Source organism: Columba livia, chromosome 3, assembly GCF_036013475.1.
Source record: "Columba livia isolate bColLiv1 breed racing homer chromosome 3, bColLiv1.pat.W.v2, whole genome shotgun sequence".
Taxonomy (NCBI): Eukaryota; Metazoa; Chordata; class Aves; order Columbiformes; family Columbidae; genus Columba; species Columba livia.
In genome coordinates, this window is record NC_088604.1 from 37,058,249 (window position 1) to 37,085,878 (window position 27,630).

The following is a 27,630-nucleotide window of genomic DNA, read 5'->3' on the forward strand; positions in this document are numbered from 1 at the left end:
TTAGATAGAATAAACCTCACCTCTTAAGCCTAAATTGCTTCATGTTTTGACATCATCATAATAAATAAGATTTTCAAACTCCAGTGAGTATGTAAAATATAACTGAAGTACTATCTTCATGCTTTACTCAACATTAATAGCTAGGTGTTTTCTATCCATATGCTACTCAGTGATATGATGTAAGAGTGTAATGGGGAAAAAACCTAATAGTCTCAGGTGATAGAACATTTCAAAAATATGAGGTGTGTGAGCTGTGTTTTCCACAAGCTGTTTGATGTATTTTCTAGAGATAAGCTCAATCTCAGTCTTGACTGAATCCAAATACTCACTAATTTGAGAAAAGTATGAGCCTTGTATTCAGATGTGAGCTTTGCCCCCCAGGCAGCTCCAAGATTGAACTGATTAGACTTTCAAAAGACATGACTGGTTTGGAGAGCTTTAAAAAAATAAAGGAAAAACTCTGGAGAAATCCATGAGGTTCTGATGTAGCTGGTGATTCCAAGGCCATAGTCACCCATGATTTTATTGATTTCCCTTTTGCTAACCCCATTATTTTGTTCCTCTCTGGTTTAGATTAAAAAGTTGTTCTGCAAGAGCAGAAATAACGAAGCCTGGTTTCCTATATATTGTATCTAACACACCCACATACTCTTTTGACAGTACTAACAGCTACCCTCCTCTTCCTATTCCTCTTGCTGGTATCCACTGCTACATTTTCAGCAGTCCCCTGTATCCCAGAGGCGTCTCCCAGGCTGTAACTCTGTCAAACCCTCCCCACATGCTCATGCTCCTTCCCCTGACAGCACTTCTAGGTTTCCCCCCTGTCCCTGACCACAGCTGGTCCTTGTGTCCCCAGCACCCACAGAACAATCCCCCTGCCTCACTCCCGGCTTGTGACATGCCTTAGGGTATGGGGCAACAGAGGCCCCGTCTTGCCCACAGCTGTGATAAGAGCTAAGCAGTCATGTCAGGTGGTTTGCTGTTTTTTTTTTTTAACCCATTTGCCAATACAAACTGGTGCCTTGTATGCAAAAGTCATCAGGAGATTAATGAACAGGCAGATGGGGAAGCCCCACCAGCAGAGGTATTTGCAGTTCTGTATTGGTTGCAATAGATATTGCTCTTCAAAACAACACCGTGGAATAGTAAAAAAATTCCTGAGAGAAGAAGATATTGGGGGCAGTATTTCACAAGCCTGAAATAGGCTCTCCTGTTCGCAGGATACTATTCGTTATAAAAAAACATTTAAAAGATCAATGATTTTTAAAAGGGCTTTAGGTATTTGTCCTAACAAACTGTTAGCAGTTATAAATAAGGAATGTGTTAAAACTCTTGCCAATTATCCCAACCAATGTGAAACTTTGTATGAGCCCAGAGAGGCAAGAATTTCTCTAGCTGAGGCATTTAAAAGAACTTAGTTTAACAAGGGTATAGAAGAAAGCATGGAAAAGGAGCCAGAAAACTTATGAGTAAATGAAATACCTCAACGTTCGGAGCCTGAGTTGGTGTTTTTAGGAGCTGCCAGAAGATTTATTAAGTCTTTTAACTTTACTACCTGCAACAGAGAAATTTAAAAATTATAGACCAAATCAGAGGCTGTAGGGGACTCAAGAGAACCAGCAGGCTGCAAAAATTGCATGGCACTGATCAGTTAGGTTTCAGACAATCAAAGGACAATCAACCTGTGGGACTTCTCCAAATGGCAATAATGAGTTCATACACATGATTGCATTGTAGAAACCTCAGTCCTCTTCATCCCTGTCTGTTAGAGCTGTAGAAGCATCAGCAAAGAAAATAGGTTGGGTCCCAGGGAGTGGGGAACAGGAGATAATATGCTGTGACCTTGTTAAGATATCGCAGTGGCCAAACACCCAAGTGTGACACTCCTGTTGCAGGAAAAACCTTACCAGAACTTCGTAGAAACTTCATAGGAAAAAGAAATGAAAGGTGTTTTCCATTTTGAAGAAAGTTTGGAAGGGTTTGAAAGGCCACCAAAACCACTAGGAAAGCCAAAAGATACTAGTGGCAGGAGACTTAGAAACAAAGAGGATGGGGGAAAAACTGTGGAATGATAAACAACATAACAGGAAAAAAATAAAGTGCTGTAGAAGAAATGTATTTAGGACCATTTAACATCGATTCAAAAGGATAATGAAAAGCCAGTGGACTAGCAATGGCATCTATAACCAGCAAAAATAAAAAAGGGAGAAGGAGAGGCTTATTGGAAATTCTAAAGAAAATGAAACAATTCTGTTTAAAATCTTCAGAATAAGGGGCACATGCTCAGGAAAATCAAACTGAAGGCAGCAGCTATCCTAAAGAGTGCAAAATACTTCCCATAGATCCACATTTAAGTTGGAGTGGCAGATAAACAGAAAAAAAACCCCAACAAACCAACCAAAACCAAACCCAAACAAACAATCAAACAAAAAAAAAAAAACCCAAAGCAAACCAGAAAACAACAACAAAGAAAAAAAATAAAACAAAAAGCAACTCAGAGAGAAGAACTACTTGGAACAGAAAATGAAAACCATCAAAATTAAAGATATTGTCTTCTCTCATAGACTGAGAACTCAGTGGAGATGGGAAGAAAATTATGTAGATAGACAAACAGTGAACATGGAGCTGGCCAAGAAAAGGTTACTTTAGCCTTTTGAAAGAAATTATAATAAAAGTTAAAAGTTGATAATTTTCTGTTTCACCACAGATGGGTAGTCTTATTCACCTACATAAGTCACCAGATAAAAAAGGGAATATTTTCCATGAACTAATGTGGCATGAGACAAGCTGAAGATGTTTGTGCATGTACTTGTCTTCAAATATCTCCTAGTTATGGTTGCTCATGCATCATTTCTTCTGTGAGAGCCTGTTGTGGTTTTTGGTTGCCAGGCAAGAAGTCTGTGCCCCAGCAGTGTGCTGGCCTGTGGGGTGAGAGGATGTGACAGCTCTCTGGACACACAAAGACACTGGAATCATGCTTGGAGGGGTGATATGGATGGTGCCATCCTGTGGGACACATGCTGACACACTGGGGAAATGCTGGGTATGTGTTCCCAGGAGGAGGGTGGTATCTAAATGCCTTGGTGCTGCCCTAAGAGAGACTGAAACCTCCTCCCAGTGCTCTCAATCAGTTGCACAAATATTGCTTCAGATGAGCATGAGAGCCAAGATAGTGTGAGTGGTCTTCAGCTGTTTTCCAAGACCATGGCTGCAGGTCTTTTGAGAGGTCACTGTGGGCATGGACATTAAAACTCTTTCCTGCAAGCCAGGGTCTACTTTCAGTGCAGCAGCACAGCCTGTGAAGCTGCTAGACTGGGAATTTTGGGGAGAAGCCAGTAATTATCCTCCTATTAAATTATCCCCTAATCTATCAAACTTAATCCTTTTATGAGTAAGTAATGTTAAGCACCCAAGGAAGCAGCTGGCATTCAATCTATTCTATCGGTTGTAGCAATATTGTATGGATGTGAAGTAGGAGCTTTATCAAGTTCATCCTCTCTACTGGCATTTATGAGCATGTCCTGGGCAGAAAGAGGCTCAAAAGAGAGACCTTGCTGGTTGTGGAGAGAAACTACATTACGTTGAGATTGACCAGATTGTTTTAGCTCAGCCCCCTCCCTCTTTCACATTTGTTTGTTTGTTTGTTTTGTTTTGTTTTGTTTTTGTTTGTTTGTTTTTGTTGCACTCAAAATGGTAGCTGTACACTGCTTTTTATGACACTCACTTTCACAGTAGTACCTAATAGTAAACTCTAGACTATTTTTGGTGGACTAATGTGACAAGCAGGCACCATCCAATTATGTTCACCTCATAGCTAGGTCAGTGCCCTGGTTAGGAATGTAGGATTTTCTTAATGTGCTGTGGAGTATTTTTCATAGGTGACGTGCCATAGAATGGAATGCTGCAGAGAATCCTCTGTCCTGGCATTTCAGCAGGTAGATCTCACTTTCTCAGTAAGCTCTTTTGGGAATTGTTAAACAGAAAAAGTTCATATAATCTGAGAGTACATCAAGGTGAAAAGAAACAGAGTTAAGAGAATATTTTGCTTGTGAGCCTATGGTACAATACTTGTTGCAAAACTATTTTACAGGAGACTTTGCAAATCAGCCTGAGTGATAAAATAGAGTTCAAACTACAGAAAATACTTGATGAAAATTCTAAGATGATGGACTCAACTTAGGATTTATTCAAAAGAGAGACTGATGTCCTTCCAGACCTTGACCCTTCATGGGCAGAAATACTCACAAATAACATTACTGCTCCTCTTCCTGGGCTTTGTCTGCTTGTGCAATCTATTATCCAACTGCCAACATTAAACTCATTGCTAGTCACCCACTCTCAAAGCTAAAAATACTGTCCACTAAAGAATGACTCTGTGACATATACTGGGACAGCACGTCCAGCCTGACCAAAACCCCATCTGTTACCTCCAAGGTTTTCCAGGTACCAGAAGGAGGCTTAAAGCCTGGCATCTCACAGTGCAAAAAGAAAATGCTTCTTCCTTGATGCTGTGGGAAGGGAACAATAACCACCTGTTGCTTTTCTTGAAGAGCCAAGTACAAGCTGGAATAAAGATTGCTGTCACAACTTTACTGGATCCTGGCAAATCTGATAGGGAATCTGAGATAGTCTACCTGCTACTGCAGCACCCATCAGGTGCAAAACCAGTCAGAAGTAGCCAGCTGACTTATGCAGAGCCAGTGCAAGGCAGTATGGGCATGGTGAGGTTTTGTGCCCTCCTTGCAGCCAAGTGTAGGAGTAGAAGTAGAGGTGGAAGCATTGTCTCTCCCTGTGGGCAGCGACCATTACCCTACAGTCCATGGCCCCGCAGACCTGGCTTCCCAAGCATCTGACACAGCTGGACTGGCAGCAGGATTAGGGATATTTTGCTACCTCCAGCCACCTGCTCCTGCTGCCCAGTGTTTGTGTATCAGCACTTATGAGAAAAGATATGCTCTTGAAATCGCCTGATAATGCTCTTACTGTTGCACCCTTCGTTTTGACCTCTCAGCTGTTCATTGTTTTTGCATCAGATATTTGCATTGTTTCATGTTTTTGTGCACTGAAGGGATTTTTTGTGGCTCTCTACAAATTTTTGGTCTGCTTTTGCTCCAAGATGATTACAATGTGCTTAATAAAATCTGAGAAATACAAGTACTATAATATAAAAATAATTTTCCAGGCTGGAGAGTGCAGTTACCTTGCTTAAAAATCTCTGTAACATGCAGCAAACTTTAGACAGATATGAAACATAAGTTTTATAATATATATCCTGAAATCCTCATGTGGTATTTTTGACATTTCCATGGAACATTACATATACTGCAAAGAAAATTTTGGAACCACACCTCTGTTTAAAGTCACAAGCAACAACACACGTAAGTACAGCTAACTCTTCATTATCAGGACTGATAGGGGGGCAGATAACTCATTATATCCAACTAATGCTGGAAATAGTAATTCAGAGCAACCCATGTGGTGCCAGTTTTGGCTTGAGACAATTACCTAACCTGGACAAAAGATGTTTTTTGTGGAGATTGGCAGATCTTCACACTGCAGCCCCAGCAGCTTATTCTGGGTGTGATACGCCTGCATTTCGCGCTGGAGTGCCTTATTGTGATCCTCCCTCCAGTTCGATTCCACCCACCAAGAACCACCTCGCACTAAGCAGAGCTAATCACAGAGCCAAGCTGCTCACAAGTTGCTAATCAAAGTCATCCTCTTTCTCCAACTGCTGTTGCAGGAGGTGGAGAAGCTGTTATTGAGGTGGGGACAGTCCTGCTGCTGCTTATCCTTTGTGTGACATGAGAACACATCCTGTGTTGGTAAGATACTGTGCAAAACAAAGTGACCTTGTGCATCTGAAAGTGAATCCAACTAAAAAAATTAGAGTAACGTTAATCTGTTTTCCATGCAGTGATTAATGGACTTTATTAAATCTACATGAAATTTAGGCTTTTAGTTAATTCAATAAAATTGCTTTCATATTCCCTTGTAAACTCTAAACTGACATAAAAGGGCCAGAGAATGTTCAGCAGAAGACAGTCAAAATGTGGAATAAATGGAAATACGGCTTTTTTTTTCAGAATTATTGTTGATATACATGCTACACTCCTGAAGAGTTATTATAAATTATAGTTTTAATGGTTTTACTATAAGACCCAGAGGCTTCAGTCAGAACTAGAGCACTACAATTCGTAAGTATACATAAATGTATGTATACACATACGTGATATTCACAAATATAAATACAGAAAGGCATGAAGCCTGTTCTTCCTAGAAGATAAAAAATAGTCAAAGTTCTCAACTCTTTCACTCGGCTTTATACAAGTGTGTTTTTATGAAAATCAAGGCAAAGAAGAGTCCTTGGGGGAGACAGAGGACAGAAGAAAGAAATCAGTAAACATCACTTACAGATTGCAGAGCTCAGAGAAGTAAGCATGAAAAATTACTGAATTGACTCTTGAGGTACTTAAAACCTACAAATACTGAACCTTTTAGAGCAATTTAACTACCCAAATCTTTATTTAGTAAAAAATACAGCCAAAGCATGCATAATCAAAGAGTTCTCTAAATTGCATGGAGACAGCTTTATGGTATTTGGCTTATACATCAGAGCACTGGCCTGTCGCCTATAGATGCATTTGAGACATTTGGCAAAATAAATAACAAATAATAAATACTCAGGCATTTGATGTAGGGTTTTATAAAACCTTGCCTCAAAATTAGTTCAGAATTGCCTGGGATAGGAGAGACAGCTTTCAAAATATTCATGAAAGAATTCAAAAATATTTACAGTTCTTTGCTTTTAAACAACATCATCTGGAAAGAGAGAAACCTGGAAAGTGTTAATACTACACAGAACTGGATGTAGCTGTGGAGTGGCTAAGGGGATTGCAGAGGAGCATGGCTGGTCCCAATAGCCCTGGCATGGGTGCTGTGCCAGGTAGTATTAAAGAAGAAGCTGAAAATGAGGTGGGGAGGGCTGCCTCAGCTCCTATGATAGCTATGGGCCGTGTGAAAAACACTTGTGAATGAACCAATTAAAACAGCACTTCCAGCACATCAGGCAGCAAAGTCAGCTCATGTGAAATCCAGACTCATGTTTTATACATGGAGCGATCTCGTACTCTCCTTGGAACTGCATCCTGGTCTGTTGTGTGCATTTCTAGATCTCCTGTTGAACAAATGTGCTGCCTACTGAAAGCATCAGAGGAGAGCAGCGAAAGAGATTGAGGTAAGACCTTGGTAGCTCATCCATGCTTACACCTGAATTACAGGATCGGATGAGGGTTTGGAAGAATGTGAGAATATGATAACAGAACTGGGGGTGCAGTGCAGGGCTGCAGGTGAGATAAGGGGACAAAACTTGACTGGGAAACCTTGAGGTGGAAAATAAAGGCAGTTTCCCAACTCCGAAGTCTATAGAGGCAATCTTAGAAAAAAAATGACAGAGCTTCTGCTTGGAGAGTACTTGAACAAGTTATTATATTGTGCAAAGTAATTTGCTGGAGATGCTGTACTGCTGGCATGTCCTGATGGATCTCTCATATTTGTATCTCTTATTTCTGTGTGCTAAGAAAAGCAACCTTGGTAATCAGGCACTCATTTGGAAAGAAAAGCAAAATACTTGTATCATTCTTCAAGCATTCTGGAGATGACAGCTTAGACACATTCACCTTCAACATTTCAATAATATTGATGTGCATCTGAGAAGGGCCAAAGAAGGTGATGGTGTAAATTTTGAGACCAGTCCATCCATTTTATACTGGTATAGGCATGGATGTATATGCCTATAAGGAGTTGGGGGGAGGCGTATGTTCTGGCTTGTGTAAATTTGGCTGCATGCCTCATGCTCACACATGCAGATCATCACAGACTGATGCATAAATCCTCCTCTAGCTTATTTATAAATGTTTCCACTTAAGCAAATTAAAAAAAAAAAAAAAAAAAAAAGAAATTGCAATAATTTGCTGTATTTTCTGTCTTCAGCCTTTTTTTGGAGATGTGCTGGACATGAAGACTCTTTTGACCAAAAATAAAACAGAGAACAGAGAAAACAGTGATGTAGCACGCCCAGGGCTTAGCTGGTCTGTTAGCACATACATTTTCTACCAGACAGAAGACTAATGAGGCAAGAACAGTGCTGATTTAAAGGATGTTTCCTTTGCCAGTCTTTAACAGCACCTCCTGCCACCATGGAAGAGATGGAATAGGAGCAGGAGCAAAGGAACAGGAGCTGCCTCCCTCCCTGGTCTCGGCAGCATTTTGCTGCTACCTGCCCCAGATCAGCTCCCAGGCAAGGTGTCCCCTGCAGGGCACTGCTTTGGTGGATTGTCTTGCCTTCAGGCGGGAGCAGTGTTGTCTTTCCCACGCCTGTGCTCAAGGCTGAGCTCCAAAGGAGGGTCAGGGACCCTCTGCTGCTCCTCAAACTTGAGGAGCCCTCCAGCCATCCCAGCCCTCCACTTGAGGTAGGGGAAATAAGGGTTTTGGCTATGCTCAAAGCTGACCCAGGGGCCTTGACGTTTAGCACTGTCTGCAGCCTTGTTTCGGTGCTGGAGCAAGGAATGCAGGAGCAGTTACTGCTGGGAGCCCCAGCACAGAGATCCTGGGCTCACAGCCTGCCCGGCACTGAAAACCGTGGCGCTACGCGTTATGCGCAGGTTATTAAAGATTCTGCTTACTTTACAATGGTCTGTTAACAGCTCTAATGTCTTTAACATGTGCAGTCCATTGACTTTTAAGTAACATTTTATTGAAGTAACTGCCGTGGTTATTAGGCAGTAAGATTTACGCTTCATTTTCAGTCCTGAATCTGGAAATCTGGAAAGAAAAAAAAAGGGAGGAGGAAAAGCAGAGGGATGAGATCCACCAAGAGACAGGGAAGGTGCTGCTTGGGGCAGCATTCCCCATGCACCTGGTGAGACGTCTCTGTTTTTGCCAGGAAATAATTCCTCCAAACCTGGGGATGTTGATCAAATGACTAACAGAAGAGATACGAGAGCACCCTCCTCCTTGGTGGAAATTCAGTATGACTTGCTTTCTTTCCCCCCACTCAGTATGAAATAATATTTGCAGATGTGAACTGAGGGAGAGGTTTGTGGCACATTTACATTGCAATGCGGTTTGCATTAAGGAACTGGCACTTGACTTTTGCTCGTTGAAGAATTAACACAAAACTTAAACCTTCATAATCCATTGGCACAGGCAGCAAATTGGGTATTTGAATGCAATGCTGCATGTTTCTACTGGCTGGGTGCTTTAAAGTCTCACATCTTGCATAAATCTCTTTTTAATGTGAAATGAAACATTTAAAATAACTTGTTAAGCAATGATGGTCAGAGATGTTTTTTTCTATCTGGAATTTTATGAGGTGCATTTTTTACATTCCCTGAACTGTTTCTTTTATTCTTGTCATTTTTCTGAGCCACCACTTACTGCTGGTTGGTGTGCCCAAGAGCTGCGACCACTCTCGCACAACTTTGTAAAACCAGAGATAAGACATTTTTGTACATTTATGGTAAAACAGAGATTACAGCCTACTGCCTGGTCTTGGCCTGCATTAGTTCCTTTGTTTTCAGAGATGTAATCTCTTCTTTTTCATCCCATCACCCATGTCTGAACTGATGGAAGATGATTGTCTGTCATACTCCAGGCTTAAGTTACTAGCCTTTCAGCTGCACAGAGGCCTTGAGAAATGCACTAATATATTCACAACAGGAGGAAACTGCCAACAGAAACAGATCCTGAACTGGTTCCCAAACAGGATGACAAAAAAAGTCCACTCAGACCACACACAATCCCTCTGCTTTGCATGTGGGTCCTGTTGCACACACTCGCCTTGCCTTTGCTATATAAACAGCAGACAACTGAATTCTTTATGTTGGTACACAAGAATGTCTTGGTTTTAATGAAATATTGCATTTAACCCAGCTCCTCAGAATTTGCCACGGTAAAAATCCCTGTTTCTCATGAAGATGTTCTGCTCCCTTTGGAAAACGTTTCCCAGCCTCCTTTCAAACAAGTTGCCAAATTCCAGAGCAGAGCAAGGCACCTGCACACACACTGCATTTCCTACAGCTCTTAGGAATTCTTTGATCTTAAGTTGTTCTTATTTATATTGCTGTGGCTAAAACAAGCAAAAACAAAACAACAACTTTGCGTTGAAGCTATAGAATAAACCCGAAGTGTTCTCTTTAAAGCAAGGATTAATCACGCTATTTATGAAAATAATGTTTTGATGAGGCATTTAAGACAGGCACACAGGTATTTGGAAGGAGAAATTTTCAGCATGGAGTGCTTTCTTCAGCAGGAGAAATAAAAATCCTGGGAAAGCAAAATCAAATCTCTGTGAAAAGGAGTGCCAAAATCTAAGGCACAGAGACACAAACTGTAGAAGTCTAGTGCCTGAAGTACCTACAGAGCGTCTTTCTCGTTTAGATTAATTGTGAAAGTGCTCTTGTAGCATGCAAAGAGAAGTTTGTTACGGGCTGAAAATACTTGGCTGTTCTAATTTCCCAGCCTAATATAGAGCCTCTATAGGGGACTTTTCCAGCACTGGATAATAGCCTAGCCCAACACCTTTAATAAAATCAAGGTGACAGACCATGAAAACATTTGCTTCAGCACTATAAGCAAATCTGATACTGTTGCTGAAAGATGCCTCGAGGCATCTGTACAAGTCTTCAAGAGAAGTGACGGTGGTGCTGGTATGTGGGGGGGCTTCAGACCAGCGAACCCAGAGTGCCTCATGGACAATGGCTGCAACTTTGAAATATTAAACTGGCTACAAACACAAAGAGCTAGGCTCAAATCCCGTATGAAGATTATAGGGCAAAAATTGTCATTTAAACACAAAATTTAGTTTAAAATTAGAATGTTTTTTAACACTTGATCGTGTGAGAAATGTGGTTTCATAAATTAACACTGGTAGAACATGAAGGAGTCTGAGAAAAAGGCATGAAATTATTTCACACAGCAGTTCACAGCTCACACTTCATCAAAGCTGACTCTGCAAGTGTAAGATATGCAACTTCACATCTAAGGGGAAAAAAAAAAGACTAATACAGTTCACGTTTGTTACTTTCAAATGCTGTTTACCATATAAACAGCTAGAGCTGGTTTTGTAAATCCCTGGACAGGAAGCTAGCAATAATAAAACTTAAGCTGAATTCAGAGTTCTTTTGGGACAGAAGAGTTCTGTTTAGTTAAACCTTCATTTTTGAGTTCAAATCTACATCAGGTTTATTTTAAACAGCTTCTTTATTTTTCAGTTTTGTTTTGGGTGTGTTTTTTCGAATTGATGCACCCAACTTCAGAGCTCAGAAGTTATATACATTTTGTAATCCGTAATTTATGCAATAAGAAGCGTTTTCAGGAAGGTCTCTTCCCAATATTTTCTTTTTATGTAATTTCAATGCATGTCTGCCAACAGATAATATCACAGCTCTATCTGTAGAAGAGGCAAGACAGCATGGACAAACTGTGCCCTGAAGCATATGAAATACAACATTGACAATTCCCTCTAAAATATTTTTATTTTTAAGCAAACTAGCATTCAAACTTACATTGATTTGTGAATAGGAGCTGGACACGATTTTTCCTAGTTCCCACTTCAGATACTCGCAGGAGTCTGATACCGATGAGGTATGCTTTAAAGGAAAAGGATTCTCGGGGGAACTGAGGGAAGGGAGGATGGTGAACAGTTGAAATGGGACTAGAACTGCGGTTTTGCTTAATCAAGCCAACCTTCTATGCCTTGTTTTTTTCAGTGAGAAAAACAATTAATACTCACGTAGTTTTTTACAAGAAAAAGAGCAAAATAGTGATCTAGTGTGCCAAGTGCTAGACATGTAATGTACTATCCAGAGAGGGGTATGAAAAATGCAAGCACAGAATGGCCTTTTTCATCTCATTATTCCCAGAATTGTTGTTGAAGAAAGGGTGGAAAACAAAATTATTTTAAAAGATCTAAAACACAGCTGAACTTTCTGTCTTGAGGCTACTATGAACTTAAAATTCAGCCATGTGTAGCAAAGCCCCACAAGACCTATAAACTCCTTAACTCCCTCTTAATCAGTTTTTTTGGAAGTTTTAACAACTGCTTAAGTCTTGGGCTTCTCCTCTGTGCACAGATAATGTGTCCCAGACAGAAGGTAAATTGCAGTAGGTAGACTTCCTCATCAGGAGAGAAATTCATCATGTGACATACCAATATTTCACATTTATTTCCAGTTTCTGGAAACCTCCTTTTTCATTCTTTGAGCACTAAAAGCAGGATAATGAATTCGTGCAGGATCGGTTGTGCTGTGGTAAGGAACCGTGACAGTAACCTATTTCCTTTCAATTTTGGTTTGAACAGCCAGGGATCATCTTCTTGCAGAGAACCACCTCAGGTGCACAGAGCCTGCCTGTCCCTGCCAGCGCCTGGTGTCCCAAGACATGGGGAAGCGGGATGTGACTTTTGGCATTTTAGGCATTGACAGACCCTCCGAGACTGGCTACCTTCTCCACTTACACCTCCCTGCTCTCTGAGGAGCGTGACGGTAGCATGGGCTTGTTTTGCCACGGGGCTTTCCTGCTGATGCCATGAAATCACATCTGTGGAAGGGGTTAAGGCATATTTCCCGCTGCCTAAGGCAGGCTGAGCATTTATATCTGCTGAGACAGGCATTGCCATACAGTGCTCAGAATCTTTGAGCCTTCAGGTACTTTGGGGCAGAGCTGGAGGGGGTTCAAGCAGTTACGGAGCCCTGTTTCTCCCTGGTGTTTGCTGGAGGTGTGTTTAGCTGTTACTTCTCCCATTTTTGAAGCAGAAAGTACAATATGGCCCCTTAATATCCAAGATGCTTTAATTTTTGTTGTGTGGTTTTAATTTACAACATCATTCAAATGTTCTGTTCAAACACCGTGTGTTAGAAGTAGATGTGCCTCTTACCAGTTACTTCTGCTTTTGCTCAGTTTTCTCAAAATGGGAAGATTAAAAGAAATGTTTCATTTTTATATAAAAGAAAACCAGTTCAAGTGTTTGGGCAATGATGCCTCTTTGCTTACCTTTAGGAGGAGGCGTTTTATTTTTCCCTTCAGCTTCTTTGTGGAGTCAGCAGGCACAGAGCACCTTGATCTGAATGCTGTGAGATTTGGGGGCAAGGAGTTATTGGGATTTTCATTATTTTAACTCCTTATTAAAATGTTATACTGGATTGAAATGAGACAAGAAAGTTCTTGGATCTGGCTTTAAGTCATCATTTACTTGTTTGTTATTTTGCTTAGCTTTGAAAATACAATATTGAAACCAAGGTATGGCAGGGTTACTTTCTGTCTCTTCATTTATTTATTTTAAATTTTCATTAGCTCCTGCTCAAAATAATGATTTTTAGTGGTAAACAGTTCAGGCCAGCACCTAACGCAGATTATGGGAAAAGAACAAAATAAAAATGACCGCTTTTAATGTTTAGAAACGTCTCAAGTCAAACACTCTCTTTCCAATATTTTTTCAATTGAAACTGCCCTTTTAGTGTGTGACAAGCTCCATGCTGGGAGCAGCTGAAAAGTGCTGAGATGTAAGTGCCTGGGTGCAGTCCCTGCAATAGATTCTTGCATGCAAAGCTCAGCATCTAAAGGTCCCCAAATACATATTTATTCACACGACATTTCTGTTAAAACTCCAAATGAGACTTCAAGGTCTATGAGAAGAATCCGTGTTGAGAATCCTGTTTAAATGACTGTTTATAGGTGCAGGCTTAGGGACTGACAGAGCAGCTCAGAAAAATCTCTATCTCTGTTGTTAATGGCATTATATTGCAATGTACTTGATGGAAAAAAAAGAAGAACAGAAATATCCTTTCAGTTTGGGGCATTTCCATCAGATGTTTAAATGTTTTTGAAACTGATATTAACAATGAAAATATTGCTCATAAAAAAATATGTTGTGATAGTGAAGGTCTAAAATGTGGTATTTTAAATGGTGGACATATTGCGTGATTTGTTCTCTTTTCCTCAAAAAAATACCATGTTATATGTCATTCATTCATTTTAAAGGAAACATCTCCACTTAAAAAGAACTTACTTGACAGTCATACTGGTTTATATGAGCTGATGAACAGTTTATTACACTAACGGAGATCAGGTATAACTTTAAGTCAAATACTTTTTTCCCCCGGAGTTACTTGCATTTATATTACTGTAAAAAAAATGAAGCCAAACCCCAAAGCCCAACATGATTCAAACCCACACAATTAAATAAAGTTCTTCATACAATGATACTAAAAAATAAAATTGGTCCCTGCTAGCGCTGGTCCGTGATTTGCTTGGAGCCAGAGGGAGATTTTCCAGCACTTCTATACACAGACGCGGGATGGGAGCTGGGAGCTGCCAAGGGAGGCAATGTGAGCAGGGCAAAAGTGAACAGTGGCAGCGGCTTGTTTTAAGATTACGTGTAAAATAAAGTTCCAGATTTTTAGTCCAGGTACCAGGGTACTATTTACAGCTTGGAGTTTAGCCAGCCTGTGTCCCTAAAAAGTCCCAGAAATTGCAATGAAGAGGGAAAAAATAATTCACTTAATGTCTAAGTAGATTTAAAGTTGTTTTTACTATTTTTAAACAACACTTCTAGAGAACCAATAGCAAGCTTTTTCTCATACAAGTATTTCTATAGAAAATATGCACTAAAAATTGAAATTTTAGCATCTTGAAGAGGTTTGCCTTTTGCTTGCACAGTGTCGACATTTACAAAGGAAAAATCACAGCAGTGTTGAAGGTTGCCATTTATTTTCTAGTAGTTTCGTAAAGGCTAAGAAATATTGAGTGTAACTTAGACCAATAGGTGAAAGTCATAACATTGGGGCAGAGTAATCAAATTAATCTGAAAAACAATTTTATGAAGTAGTTTGTTTGTTTGTTTGTTTTCTTAAGTTAGATTTGAAATGAAGTGACTTTTAGTAAAGTCTCCGGTAACAGCACAATGCCAGGGAAATTGCAGATAAACCAGACGCCCTCATTCCCTGCTCTCACCATGTGGTGGCAGCCGAAGGCATGTGTTCGCCATGCATTCTCGATTTCTAAGTGCAGCCAGAAATAAATATCCTGCTCTCCCAAATGCCATTCTGCTGGTGTGTTCCCACTGCAGGCAGCAAGGAACTTGCTTGTAAAAATGCTGTGCCATATGCCCCAGCTCCATAAATACTGACGATTCTCTTTCAAAGGAAGGTGAGACAAAAAGTGAGAGAAAAAATCAACATGGGCACAGCATCCAAAAGCTGAAGAGAATCTCCTGAAATAATTCTGAAAGATGATTGATACAGACCCTTCATTTTCCATTGTGGTTTGGTTGAATACTGACCAAAATCTTTGTATGAATTGCATGAGCAGTTCCCTCTATCCCTCCCCACCACATCCCGCTTTTTAAATTTTTGTATTTGCATATGGTTTGGTTTTTATTCTCCCCCCACAAATATTCCACTTCAGTCCCAAGTTACAAACAGGCTTGCAGGCTTTGGAGTGGAGATGACCTGCCTTGTGCACTGTGTTCTGTCCCCGTGCAGCTGCAACGTGGTCTGGATGATAAATATGTGACAGCTCCCTTTATTTTTGTGTTGGGCTCCTTATGAAAACAGTTCATGGAGTTTAACAACAACAACAAAGAAGACAATCCTTCTACAATTTTTAAACATCATGAAAAAATGTGTTCTATCTTGCTTTAGATCACAAACACGTAGAGAGTAATTATTTTTAATTGAATCTGCTCACAGTGTGTTCATTTTGGGATGTCTGTGCATGTCACTTCTGCAATATCTTTCCTTCTGGATATTCACTTTCACCTTTTTCGGCCTTCATTGGACAAACTCACTGCCCCTGTTCATCTTTCCATCTGTGCAGCTTCTCTGTAATGGTCCCGGTCTTGTGTCCATGCTCTTCTCCTAGAGAGCTTCTCCCTTCATCTAGCACTGTGGTATCCTTAACCTGCTAAGACCTATGTTAATAATTCCTTAAATAAATTGTATACACATTTAATTCTTTGAATTCCATTTCTGTTTTCTCCTAATAAATACTACTGTAATTCCTTGAGTTCTCACCCGTGGTCACTGGGGCAAAGAGACAAAGGTAGTTACCACTGTCAACATACTATCGGTGAATGGCCTGCTTAAATTCACCTCCTCCTTTATACTCATTAACAAAAAGGTTAAATAATCCTAAATTGCTCAGACCTTCACTGAACATTTCTTCTCCCTGTCCTAATTCAGTTTGAGCTGATTTAAACCATCCTCTGATTTATTTTCTTTTTGCGCATGGCGCATCACTCAGTTTCCATTCCACGTGACAGTAATCATATCCAAATGAAAAAGAATTAAATAAACGTGACGTTTCATGACACGCTGTATCAGATGCTTTCCTAAATTAAATGAAACCACCCACGGCTTGGGAACCCCTGCTAGGCACATCACCCCCGTCTTTCTTTGAAACCGGGAAGCCGGACGTGGATCCGTGGTGGAAACGTCATGACTCCCGGCCCATCCTTGGTGCCAGGGTGGGCATTGCATGCCTTGTCCTGCACCTTCATTTGTGGGTAGCTAACACAACCCAGGGATGAGCGTGTGCTCGTCCAGTACCACTGCATGCCCGAATCGCAGGGTATTAGTCTCTGCACAGCATTAACATTGTCTTTAGCTCAGTGTGTGCCCACATTCCCTCCTTCTTGTGCTGGACTCAGTGGCAGTTGCCACCACCATAGGTTCATTGGCTTCAGCAAGCGAAAGTGCCATGGAGGGGATTACTGCTGGGATGGTCAAAGCAGGGGAACCATCTCTTCCTGGGGAGAAAGGTGCTGGGGGGGAAAGGAGCCCCTGTTCCCACCTTGGTGACGCCAGGGCAGCTGCCAAAGGGAGCTCGCTGCTGCGCCATGCCTCGCATGCGTGTGGCTCAGCCAGCCCTGTCCTTCCAGTAATTCAATCAGGACAGTCACGTCGTAACCATGTGGAGTCAGTTACCAAGTCACAGTGAATTACTGAGGAAAGGATTTCATAATTAAAAAGGACAATAAAACGAAGAGCTTTCCACAACAGTGGAGTCCAGAATTACAATGATGACATATGAGAAACAAGAAAACAATTACTTTGGGGCTTGGTTTAAGGCTGGGCACCACCTCTCCAAGAAGAGAGCCTGGTCCTGTTCGCCCTGCAGCAGCCTGCAGAGGGTCAGAACAAAAGAGTGACAAGGTAAGAAGTGAGAAAGGGAAGTCAGGAGGAAGATGTCCCTTCTGTCCTTTGTGGTTAGACAAAAAAGACAGTGCTCTGGAGCTCAGAGGGAAAGTAAGGTCCAGAACCTGTGCCTCAGCTGAGGGATTCAGAGAAGAGGAGAGGCGTATTTAGGAGAAAACATGTCTGTACAGAAGCACAAGGTAAATCAGTGCTAGCAGTGAACATTATGAATGCATCGAGTCTCCTGCTGGCCCCACAGACCCACAGCACCCTGTGGAAGAATTGTATTCCAGGTAATGTCCAGCTTCTTGTGCTGCATTTGTCACTGCGCTATCCAAAAGGCTTTGTGCCAGCTAGCTTCAAGGCATCAGACCAAATGACTTTCCTGATAGGGTGAACAACAATAGCAAAAAAATGTGAACAGGTTGGACTCAAGCTGTCCTGTAATGATTTGCTTTCCGCTTTGCTCTCCAGACTGCCTCCTGATCAGAATTCCCAGGGATACCACGCCAGGTCCTCACCAGTTGCTCCTTAATCTGTCCTACCTGGGCACATGTGACCACAGGCACCATGAAACCTGTTTGTTCTGGGTCACATCTTCTTTTTTAAAATACAAAACCCCTCAAATCCCCAAAATGTAGATTGGATAATGTTAACTGCATACTTTGCATGTAATAATCCTTGCCAACAGCCCGTACATTAGAAGGGTTCTTGTTTGAAATGCAAAGCCTTGGCTGTTTTAAGATCCCTGTGTGTCATAGATATGGTCATCTGCTGTCCAGGACAGAATAGTATGGATAGTTGTTCTCCTCTGGAAGCTGGTAGAACTTCTGTTTGCAGTAGAGGACAGAATGCTGCACAGATCAGGAGACCTACATTTTATCCCCATCTTTCTTAATGATGAGGAAGGCAAGACACTTTAGTTCTGTCCTCTAAAATACTTCTTAATGTTATTTTTTAAAGTATTCTGAACTTCTACAAATTAAAACTATTAATGGATAATCATTATTGTGATGCCCCTAGGTAGTCATGTGGTGCTCACACTCATACTTCATAATAGAAATGCTGTTTTTTACACAGGAACATCTGTTTTCTCCTTTGTTTCCTGGACCAAATGGAAGCCCTTGCTGCAATAAAAATTTGGAATTAACTGTCACCTTTGAGATGAAAAGGAGGTGAGTTGTCTCCCTGTCTGATTCTTAATCAGCTGGGCACACAGGGTGATTTGGCTTGTTTCTTGTTTTGCCTGTGGACAATTCTTTGCAGGTGATAGTCCTTTCCATACCGTGAGACACTGTCCTGCTGAGCAGAAGACCTTATCTGTCCCTGCAGAATGTCATGGAAAGAGATGACCATTCTAAAGTGCTACCAGTAAGTGCTAAAACATTAACTTTATATCTAGCGGGTGCAGAGGTAGGAAGTAGAGTGAGCTCAGCACTGCGTTATTTTGGTTGGAGAAAGATCACAGGTTTCAGAGGTTGGTGTATCATAGTGGAGACTCTGAACTGAAGCATTTTCAGACCTGATACCTTCAGATGAGTACTGTACTCTGCTTCAGCACTTGCTCCTTAGTAAAGTATCCCTAACATCATGTAGGTGAATAGTTAACCAAATTACTTATCACCTTCTGCATTCCATAAGAATATTGCTTTGTTGATAGTCTCTCACTTACAGTCCTTAAACATTCTCAGTAGTTTACTACACCTATGCACACAGATGTTTGGTATAGAACCATACAATGAAACTTATTTACATCTTTTGGGCATATCAGTGAATTATCCAGGTGGCTTGCTTGAGACAAAACCACTAAAAACAAAAAGATAAATAAAGCTGATTTCTGAACAGAGTGTTAAGAATCTTACATTATGAAATTTCTCACTAAATCTCTCACTGAAGTTTAACTCAGTGCTGGCTATTGTTCCTCATGTTAATGAGGGACGTTCTCCTGAAATTGTAGCCTGAGGTGAACAAACAAGCAGTGGTTTTCTGACAATTAATCAAATAGAGAAAGATCTACTGCAGAACTTCCCAGGTAATCCTATTGATGGCAATGGAAGTGGACTTTCTTCCATTTAAGTGGACCTGAATCAGGTGAAGCTCTGTTTTTCATCTAACATAGATCTGCACCCACTGCACTTTCATTTGTAGTGTCACAGGTAAACAAAGCCAAAGTGAAACACAGTGAAAGGCTTGGATCTAGACCAAGTTTCACTTTGAAATTATGAATCATGCCTCACATGCATCGAAGAGAGCTTGGCTTTGTGTATCTCAGTGAACATTGTCAAACAGCAGTGGAAGTTTGCGTTTACAGTAAAACATGAAACCAGGGGAATATTGTGTATCTCTAATGATAAGTCCTATTGTTGCTGGCTATCCACCTGTGGATTCCTATCGCTTTGCTGAAATGGATGATATTATACTGTCCTAACCCATTAGGACAATATTTAGAGTTTTAATTGTATTAAAAGATATGACATCTATTTCCATGCCCACCTGATGTAAGAATCCAAGTTTGTTCTTAAGCTTTGTGCTGTTATCACAGCACAACAATTAATAGTGATTGCCTGTTTTATAAAATTCCATTTCCAGATGCCCTTTGAAGCAACGCATCACCTTTAAATTTGGGGCTTAGTATCCAGTAATTCTAACTTCTAAGTGAGAAAAAGTGTATAGCCACATACATTTTTCTCCTTGATCTCATGGACGAGCGTTGTCTGAAGACTATGAAGCATTAGACAATGCATCCTCTCTGGGATCAAAGAAAACTCACATCTGCCTCTCAGCTTGGCACGGTCATTTAAAACATCCTCTCCCTCCCCCGGCTCCAGAAAACAACTCTAAGACAAAACCCATACAGAAAACCCACTAGAATTTGGACAAATTAATATTTGTTGGCATTTAAAGCAAATTCCATGGAACTGACCACAAATATTTGAAATCTCTCTCCTGGGTAATGGTAGCACAATGGGACTGGAAAGGGAACAGTGCACACCTGGATATACAAACTCCCCAAATCAAAGGGTTAAAAACAAGGGATCATTTGTTCTTAAGGGATACAAAAACACATTCACAAAACAGCTGCACTGTGACTTGAAACAAAAGCTTGCAAGTGGCAGGTTTTAATGCAAAATATGAACAGGAGGGAGCACAAAACATCTCTGATCCTCACATACCTTACAGCATTAAATCTCCCTTTTCCTCACACCAGTAACAGTTCAAGTATTCAGTTTGCCTCCTTTGGCCTGACAAATTTGCCTCCTTCTTTCAAACAACTGCAGCTGACAAACACCACCAAAACTGAGCTATTTTGACTTGCCCCTGCCAGTCCGCCATTGTTCTTTGCAGATAAAAGGATATTAGTGCCTGGTTTGTGACCACTGTAGTTAAACACCTTAAAGCCTGTAAGCAAACTTGCCTGTAAATCAAAAAGGCAGAGAGTTTTCTCATTTCATCAAGTGTAGTTTTACTGTCTGCTGTCACCACAGCTGTCAGCAGGATGCTTAACTGCTCTAATTGTCTAAGGGCTCATACCCTCACCCTAACTAATTGTTTAGATCTGCTAATCTGCATCCATCATCTGTGAAGGGGCTAAGGCCGTTCTCATCTTCCAGTTTATAGGAATCGGCTATAGCGAGTCTGTAACAGGATCTACAGGGTTTACCTACTACCCTGTGGTGAGATGGTTGCTTGCAGTTGGGTGAGTCTTGTGAGCTAGTGAAGATGAGGAGGATAAAATCTTTAGGAGACAATAAATCACAGCAGTCATCCAAACCATGACTTAGCAAGAAATAATAGCATAGTAAACAGCTACAGCCCTGTAATGTTAAACCCAACTGGGAATGGACAGAGGGACTACGTCAAAACTTCATATAACCAAGTCCTTTGATAGATTTTGCTGTATTTGCAATGTGTGTGTGCCTTTTTAATGTTAGGTATGAAAAATTAAGGATGTGAGCATGCATTGCTTCTGTATATCAAATCAATTTTTTTAAATGATTCATTGCGTTTCAAAGGACTTTCATCTCAACTTATTTATACAACTTTCATACAGTGTATAGCACTTCATTTGGTCAAATGTTTATCAAAATCCATTTATTTAAAGACCCTTTTCTGCACATATTGTTTACATGTGGAATGTAATCTTTTTATGTGTGAGGGTTTTTTTTTTTTTTTATTTTTTAAATACCATTGGAAGTAAGTACTGAGATTCTTTAGGCTTTTCTGTTCATTCTATATAAATTTGCCTTGAGTTTGCCAAATATTTGCTGTAATTAATATTTAGCTGAAATTATTTGGACTTTGTAAGCAGAATTCTGGCTTAAGCAAGGACCATCCCCCAGTCAGCAAATGCCAGGTTGTTTCTGTTATGAATCACAGGTTACTAGCTGCTCATGCTGTACTATTCTACAAGTCTACAAGTGCAGACAAAAGGCTTGGTCAAATAACAGAATATAATTTTTTGACTGTAAATTAGTGATAAGGTTTATTTATGCCTATGAAATTTACCCTTGGATATTTCAGTCTTCCTGAACTTTAATTCTGGTTCTTCACATACACATATACCTATTACACAGCCTGGACCTCTATGTGAAATTCATTGCAAATGTTTGCTCTGGTTAATTGTCAAGTAATGGGGTTTTTTCCCCCTTGTTTTACCTGTTCACTTTTGAGCACTGTCTTCTGCTGTTGCTTGTCCTTGTTGCCTTCTTTTCCCTAGGCCAGGTGCCACAGCTGCCGTGAGTGCCTTACTGAGGATGCTAAGCCAAGCTGGAGAAGCCACGTGAAGTCAAGCACCAGCACAGCCCTGCTGATGGCTGCAAAAATGTTAGTTACAGGCTGCAGGGATGGAAAGGCTCTTGCCAGACTAAGGAAACACATGAATATTGTCCAAGGTCTGTGGCTTTTGACACTCCGTATTTCCTCCAATTAAGTATGTGCAAGGGTTCAGACATAACCACAAGATACTTGGCATATCTGGCCCTCTTTATATTCCCCTTCCTTACAGCAATTAGAAAGTCCTGCTCAAAGGAGCTTACAAGTCAGTATGTGTAGATATGGTGAGCATTATGTTAAGGGAATACTGATAATTCATAAAACCCAGTACTGATAGGTTTAAAACCTAAATCGAAAAGAAAGGTAGAGGGTGGGAAAAAGAAAGTAGAACATTCCTGTTTTAAATATAGGGAATGTAAACACTGAAGAAACATACTTAAAAATCTTAAAAATTAAGGTTACTCCTTTAAAGTTAGTCAGTTAAAAGATTCCTCTATAGACAACCAAAACAGGTAGCATTCGCTACATTTGTTTAAGTGCAAAAGACAATGCAGGGTAAATGGGCTCCTAATCTCTGCACTTCAGCAAAATTCCTGAAGTGTGATGGGATGACATTTGCCCTAAGAGATTAACTGAATTGGTCTCACACAGGAAATCTATGGCAGAGCCAGGAAGCAAGTTTACTGCAGAGCCTTACTTCTAAGACAGAACCCCATAAAATCAGTAGCCATCCATAGCCAGAAGATGACCTATACTCTCCTGCATTCACTGTTTCTCTATAGACTTTTATTTTCAGGGGAAGTGATTATAGCAAACTCTGTAAGACCTCATTCCTCATTTTATAAATGTTCAAATCTTAATAAGGGTACAATTATGAGAAAGGGGGTTTTAAAGTAACCAAGTCTGTGCCAAGTAGATGAAGGAATCTTTGAAGTGATCCCACCTTTGATTTATGTACTGGCTAAACCTTGAGTTTCAATCTAGACTTCCTCTGCAAGTCTCTTAAATCAAAAGTTTCATTGCTCTGCAGTTCAGGAATTAATCTGACTGTGAGACTAAGGGGAAAAATATTGTACTGCAGAACAGTAAACTGCTGTAACTCCAAAGTTAAGCTGAAACTAAAGAAAAACATGCTTTGCATTATTAGTGTGATAGGGCTTTAGCCAGCCCGCAACTTCCTTCTGACTCTTGGCCTGCTCCCTTGTTCTCAGGGAGGTTTTTGATTTTGGCAAAATGTTCACTGAAATGTGTCCTCTCTCCGTGACTGGAATCACAGGCTCCAATCAGCCCGACATAAGGACAGAGCAGTATTTTAGATCAAACATATCCAAATATTATTGGTGTATTATGTTTCATAATTACTTTGGATCTTCCTTCTCTTTGCAGTAGAAATGTGTTTTGGCTCTTACAGTCACATAGTCCTGACACCTCAGATATGATGGTTCTTACAGAACCATGAGGTGGCTGTTGGTCTCTTTTCTTTATGAACCAAATTTAGCAGAGCATTCAAACAAGTGCTAAAACTCTTCCCTCTTCAGCAAAATACATTGGGCAAGCTGTGCTTGCCCTCAGGAGAGCAAGCCCTGGGCTGAGAGCTGTAGACTAGTGAGCTCCTCTTGAGCCACTGTAATTGTGTAGTTTCTGGAAAGTGAGAGAATTGAGTTTGAGCTTTTTCTGGCAGAGGAAGGACCTAAACCCCAGTCTTTCCTTCCCTGGGAGAGTGCCCTGACCATGAGGGCATCCAAAGCATGATCAGTGCTATTTGGAGGATGGGTCAGAAGAAGCATCATAGGAGTGACATACATTCCTAAATCTAGTCAAAAGTTTTGAACCTCAAATCATAGGCATGTTCATCCAGGATAGAGAAGGTTTCAGACACAGCATCTCTTTTCAGGCCCTCAGAGTTCTGTGAGTGTCTCCAGTTCCTCACATTTATGAAATACTCTTCCAAATCTGTGCTCTGTGAAGTCTTCTCCCAGAGCTGGGCTCTGTGGTCCCTCACTGGATTTGATGATCTGGTACCTCAGGTTCTCAGGGGCAAAATGATGGCAATAACATTTGCAAGCTAGTCACTCACTGGGATGGAGAAAACCACATAGGAATCAAAAACTTGTATTATTTAGCAAGTAAATAAAGATATTTTTATTTAACTATTAAAGTTTCTCCAACAAACATAGCAGGTCAATAAGTCTTGAAATTACCTTTAAGAATTTACTATGCCATTCTTGACATCTAGTAGGAAATGGCAAGAAATTTTGTGGTAAAAATTAATAGACCATCACTCACCATCAATTCTAACCAACAGAGGTTTTAAAAACTTGTCATAACATGGACAGTTCTGTATTTAAGAATTTCCTAACTTGCCTCCATCAGATCCAAAATCAGCTTAGGGAAGACACAGGATTATTTCTGAGACAAGTAAAGGAACGGTACATTCAGTGAATCAGATGTCCTCTGCTTGGGCTGGTGGAAGAGAGAGATGTTAGCATAAGAAAGGTGGGTGAGCTCAGGGAGGAAGACTCTCTGAAGGAAATCCCAACCAGTCAGGGTCAACCTGATCAATGCATACGTGTTAGGTATATAAGGAACAGCTGAAGCAGCAAAGGGTTAGCTTTTTTTTTTCAGAAAATGGCCAGGCAATGTTGTGCTGCTGAACTTGGCCTGAATGTTACCTGTTTTCCCTGGGAGAGGTTAGTTTGGATGGGCATGTGAAGAAATAGCAGAGAGGAGAAGGAGTTGGCAGGAACAGAGGACCTTCACAAAACATGTCTGCATATTACAGCTGTGCAGCCTTTGATCAGTAGTCGAACTGTAGAAACATTTTGTGCCATCCACTTACGGAAATAAATGTTGAAGATGTCAAAAGAGCATAGTAACCTCTCTGAAGCATGTTATTGCACCAGAGAGATTAGTCCAGCTTCTCTCTGTTTTATTAGATGCTGCTTCCCATGAGCAGTACCTCTTAAGGATTCCTTGACATGGTTTCTCTTCAGATTGTACAAATGCAGTCAGATTTCTTTTCAAGTCTTCTCATATACCAACTGCTGCCTTCTGAATTGGTCAGTGTCCTCAATTGTTATTACTGTGGAAGAAGCTATATAAGGAAAATGAAATGCATACAAAAACCGAAAAATTTGGGAGACATGATGACTGGAGCAGTTGTGCGATATGAAGTGCTTAAGGCTGACGGTAGCTTCACATTCAGAACTCCTTTGTGCAGTGCTTTCAGTTAGCATTGCACACTGTTTGCATGCTATTAATGTCACATATATTGCTGAGATGAATGAGGGTTGTTATACAGGGTTTATTCATTATTAACTTAGAAGTCCCTGGATATAAGTTTCCATGACAAATTAGAACATGCTTGAATGACACAAAACCAGGGTTTTCTTTAAAATGTATTTACACACATTTCCTTATGTTTCAGTAGCAGCAAGTATATTGATTACAGGACTGTTTTAGTGGCTTTATTTTCCCATGTGAAAATATAGAGTTATTAATTGTAATGTATTTAAAAGGCACAGAGGAGTAGAGGAGAACCTCAGCTGCATTAGCCAGTAATGCCTGCTGAAGCTGCAGGCTCAAGTTGCGCTTGCAGCTCTGGTGTCTGTGGTGGCTGCTGTGTGAGGAGCTGGGAATAACTGTGTCACTTCTGAAAAATATGAGAAATTTTAAAGTGCTCTTTACAAAACTCAGTTTTAAAAAATAGGAGCTGAAATTCGAGAAGCCTCAGTGCTCTTGCCACCAACACAGGGACTGCCACTTTGAAGGGGCACGTTCCCTGATGTTTGCAGGAGAGAAAAGGAGAGGAGCTGCAGGGACCGTTGCTTCTCTGTTGGTGTTGCCCTGTGCGGTACCCAGCCATGGTGTGGTTGTGCCCATGCACCTGGGTGGTGGTCACTCATTCAGACTGTGGCTGCATCTAACTCAGTACAGGATTCCACCTAGGACTTCTTCCTTGGTGAACTTCAGCTCTGCTGGTCAACAGCATCCTAAAACACAAGTCATACTGCTCCATCTGCAGCTCTGGCTGCAGATGCTGGTATGCTCCAGCTTATTTGGCTTGATGGCCCTCCTTGGTTGAGGTAACCTGTGCCTGTCTTTCAGTGCTCCAGCTCCCTGGCTTTGTCTCTTCTGATCTGAGTCTCAGCTTAAAACTAGCAGGGACAGTGCAAGATGTCCAGTGCCCAGGATTTTTAACATAGATTGAATACTATTGTGTTTTAATGTTTGTGAGGAAAGAAGCCCAGATGTTAATCAAACAATCATCTGAATTGTGTTATCCATGGAGATGAGTCAAATTTATACCAGGCCGCGTTCTTATTTTGGCCTACTTTGGCTTCTTTCTGAGCAGCAAAAAAGCTATGAGTGGAAAGCCAAAAGGCTCCGATTCAGCAAAGTGTGCTCTGCACTTGCTTAAATCCCTCCTGATTCCCCAGCATGGGTGTACTGGATGCCGATAAGAGCCTGTGATGGGCCGAGTCACTGTCCTCAGCAGACCTGATGATTTTTGAGGGAAAATTGACTTAATCACAGATCTGAACACTAGCATGTTCCTATGTGATAGATGTTTAGGTCTGTGTCCATCCTAGCAGTTTATTTCTTATTACATTAGTGGCATAGCTCAGTGTAAATAAACAAAGCCTCAGTTTCCTGGGAAAAATGATGCTTACATAGCACTTACAGTTCTCAAAGAACTTCTGTTCGATCTCCACACTAATGTGGTTTCACAAGAAGACTGAGATTATTTTATTGCCCCAGGATGCCAGGAAATTTTCATTTGACTTCCTCAGATCTCTAGGATAAAAGTGGGACAGTAAAGAAAAGAATTCCCTTTGCTGTCTTAGATTTCTGTTCTTCAGGAAAATATGTTATGTTTTGTAAGATCTGATATTCCGTAGTTTATTTTGAACTTAGTGACAGTATTATTTTACTTTTTTTTCCACAGACAAATATCTTGCCCTCTGCTGCTTCCTGCTCCTGGCCTTTTTTATAGGCTTATTTTTCTATGTGGAGTGTAGATGATGCTTTTCACACTTCATTGGTTTCATTCAGTTATGTTTCTTGACTTTGTTGAAAACAAAGTAATCAATAACCCATAAAGTGCAGCAAATATGGCTACCATTAATAAACTGCCAAATAATCAATATCAGAACATTAGTTTGCTAGTGGTATGTGAAAGTTTTGATGTTGGTGAAAATGTTATGCTGTAGAAAGCTGTTGGCTAACAAGAGGTGATATAATGAGCATTTGGGGAGGAACCACATGTTTTTGAACAAAAAGCCCAAAGCAAATCTAGGTCTCACATTTAAACCCAACATGAATTTCAAGGGCAAATCCTTCCAAAAGGTTTATTCTCCTATTCAGTCAAACCAGGTTCAAAAGGGATGGAAAGAACCAGGCACACACAACTGCAGCTCGTTTTGCCTCAGCATCACGGGGGCATTTGTGGCACTTGCAGTAGGAGTACTAGTCAGGGAGAGGTATTTCTTGTGCCTCTTACTGCTCCTTCAGTCCCACAGGTTGCTCCTTTCCACCCTGATACAGATTGCTGTGAAGAGCAGAAGGGTGATAGAGGCAGGATGGGTCGCTGCCCAGTGGCTCAGGCTGTTTTAAGGTGATGTGTTGTTGTGGTGATATCAAGTAGTGCTGGAGGAACTTT

At 40.8% G+C, this 27,630-nt stretch overlaps 1 long non-coding RNA gene across 1 annotated transcript; it reads left to right on the top strand.

The window, feature by feature from the left end:
- Positions 1 to 7,132: 7,132 nt before the first annotated feature.
- LOC135579233 (uncharacterized) lies at positions 7,133 to 23,959 on the top strand. Its single transcript, XR_010471946.1, has 4 exons — positions 7,133 to 7,237; positions 18,276 to 18,370; positions 18,462 to 18,566; positions 21,913 to 23,959. It is a non-coding gene; the product is annotated as an uncharacterized LOC135579233 (long non-coding RNA).
- The last annotated feature ends 3,671 nt before the right edge of the window (positions 23,960 to 27,630 follow it).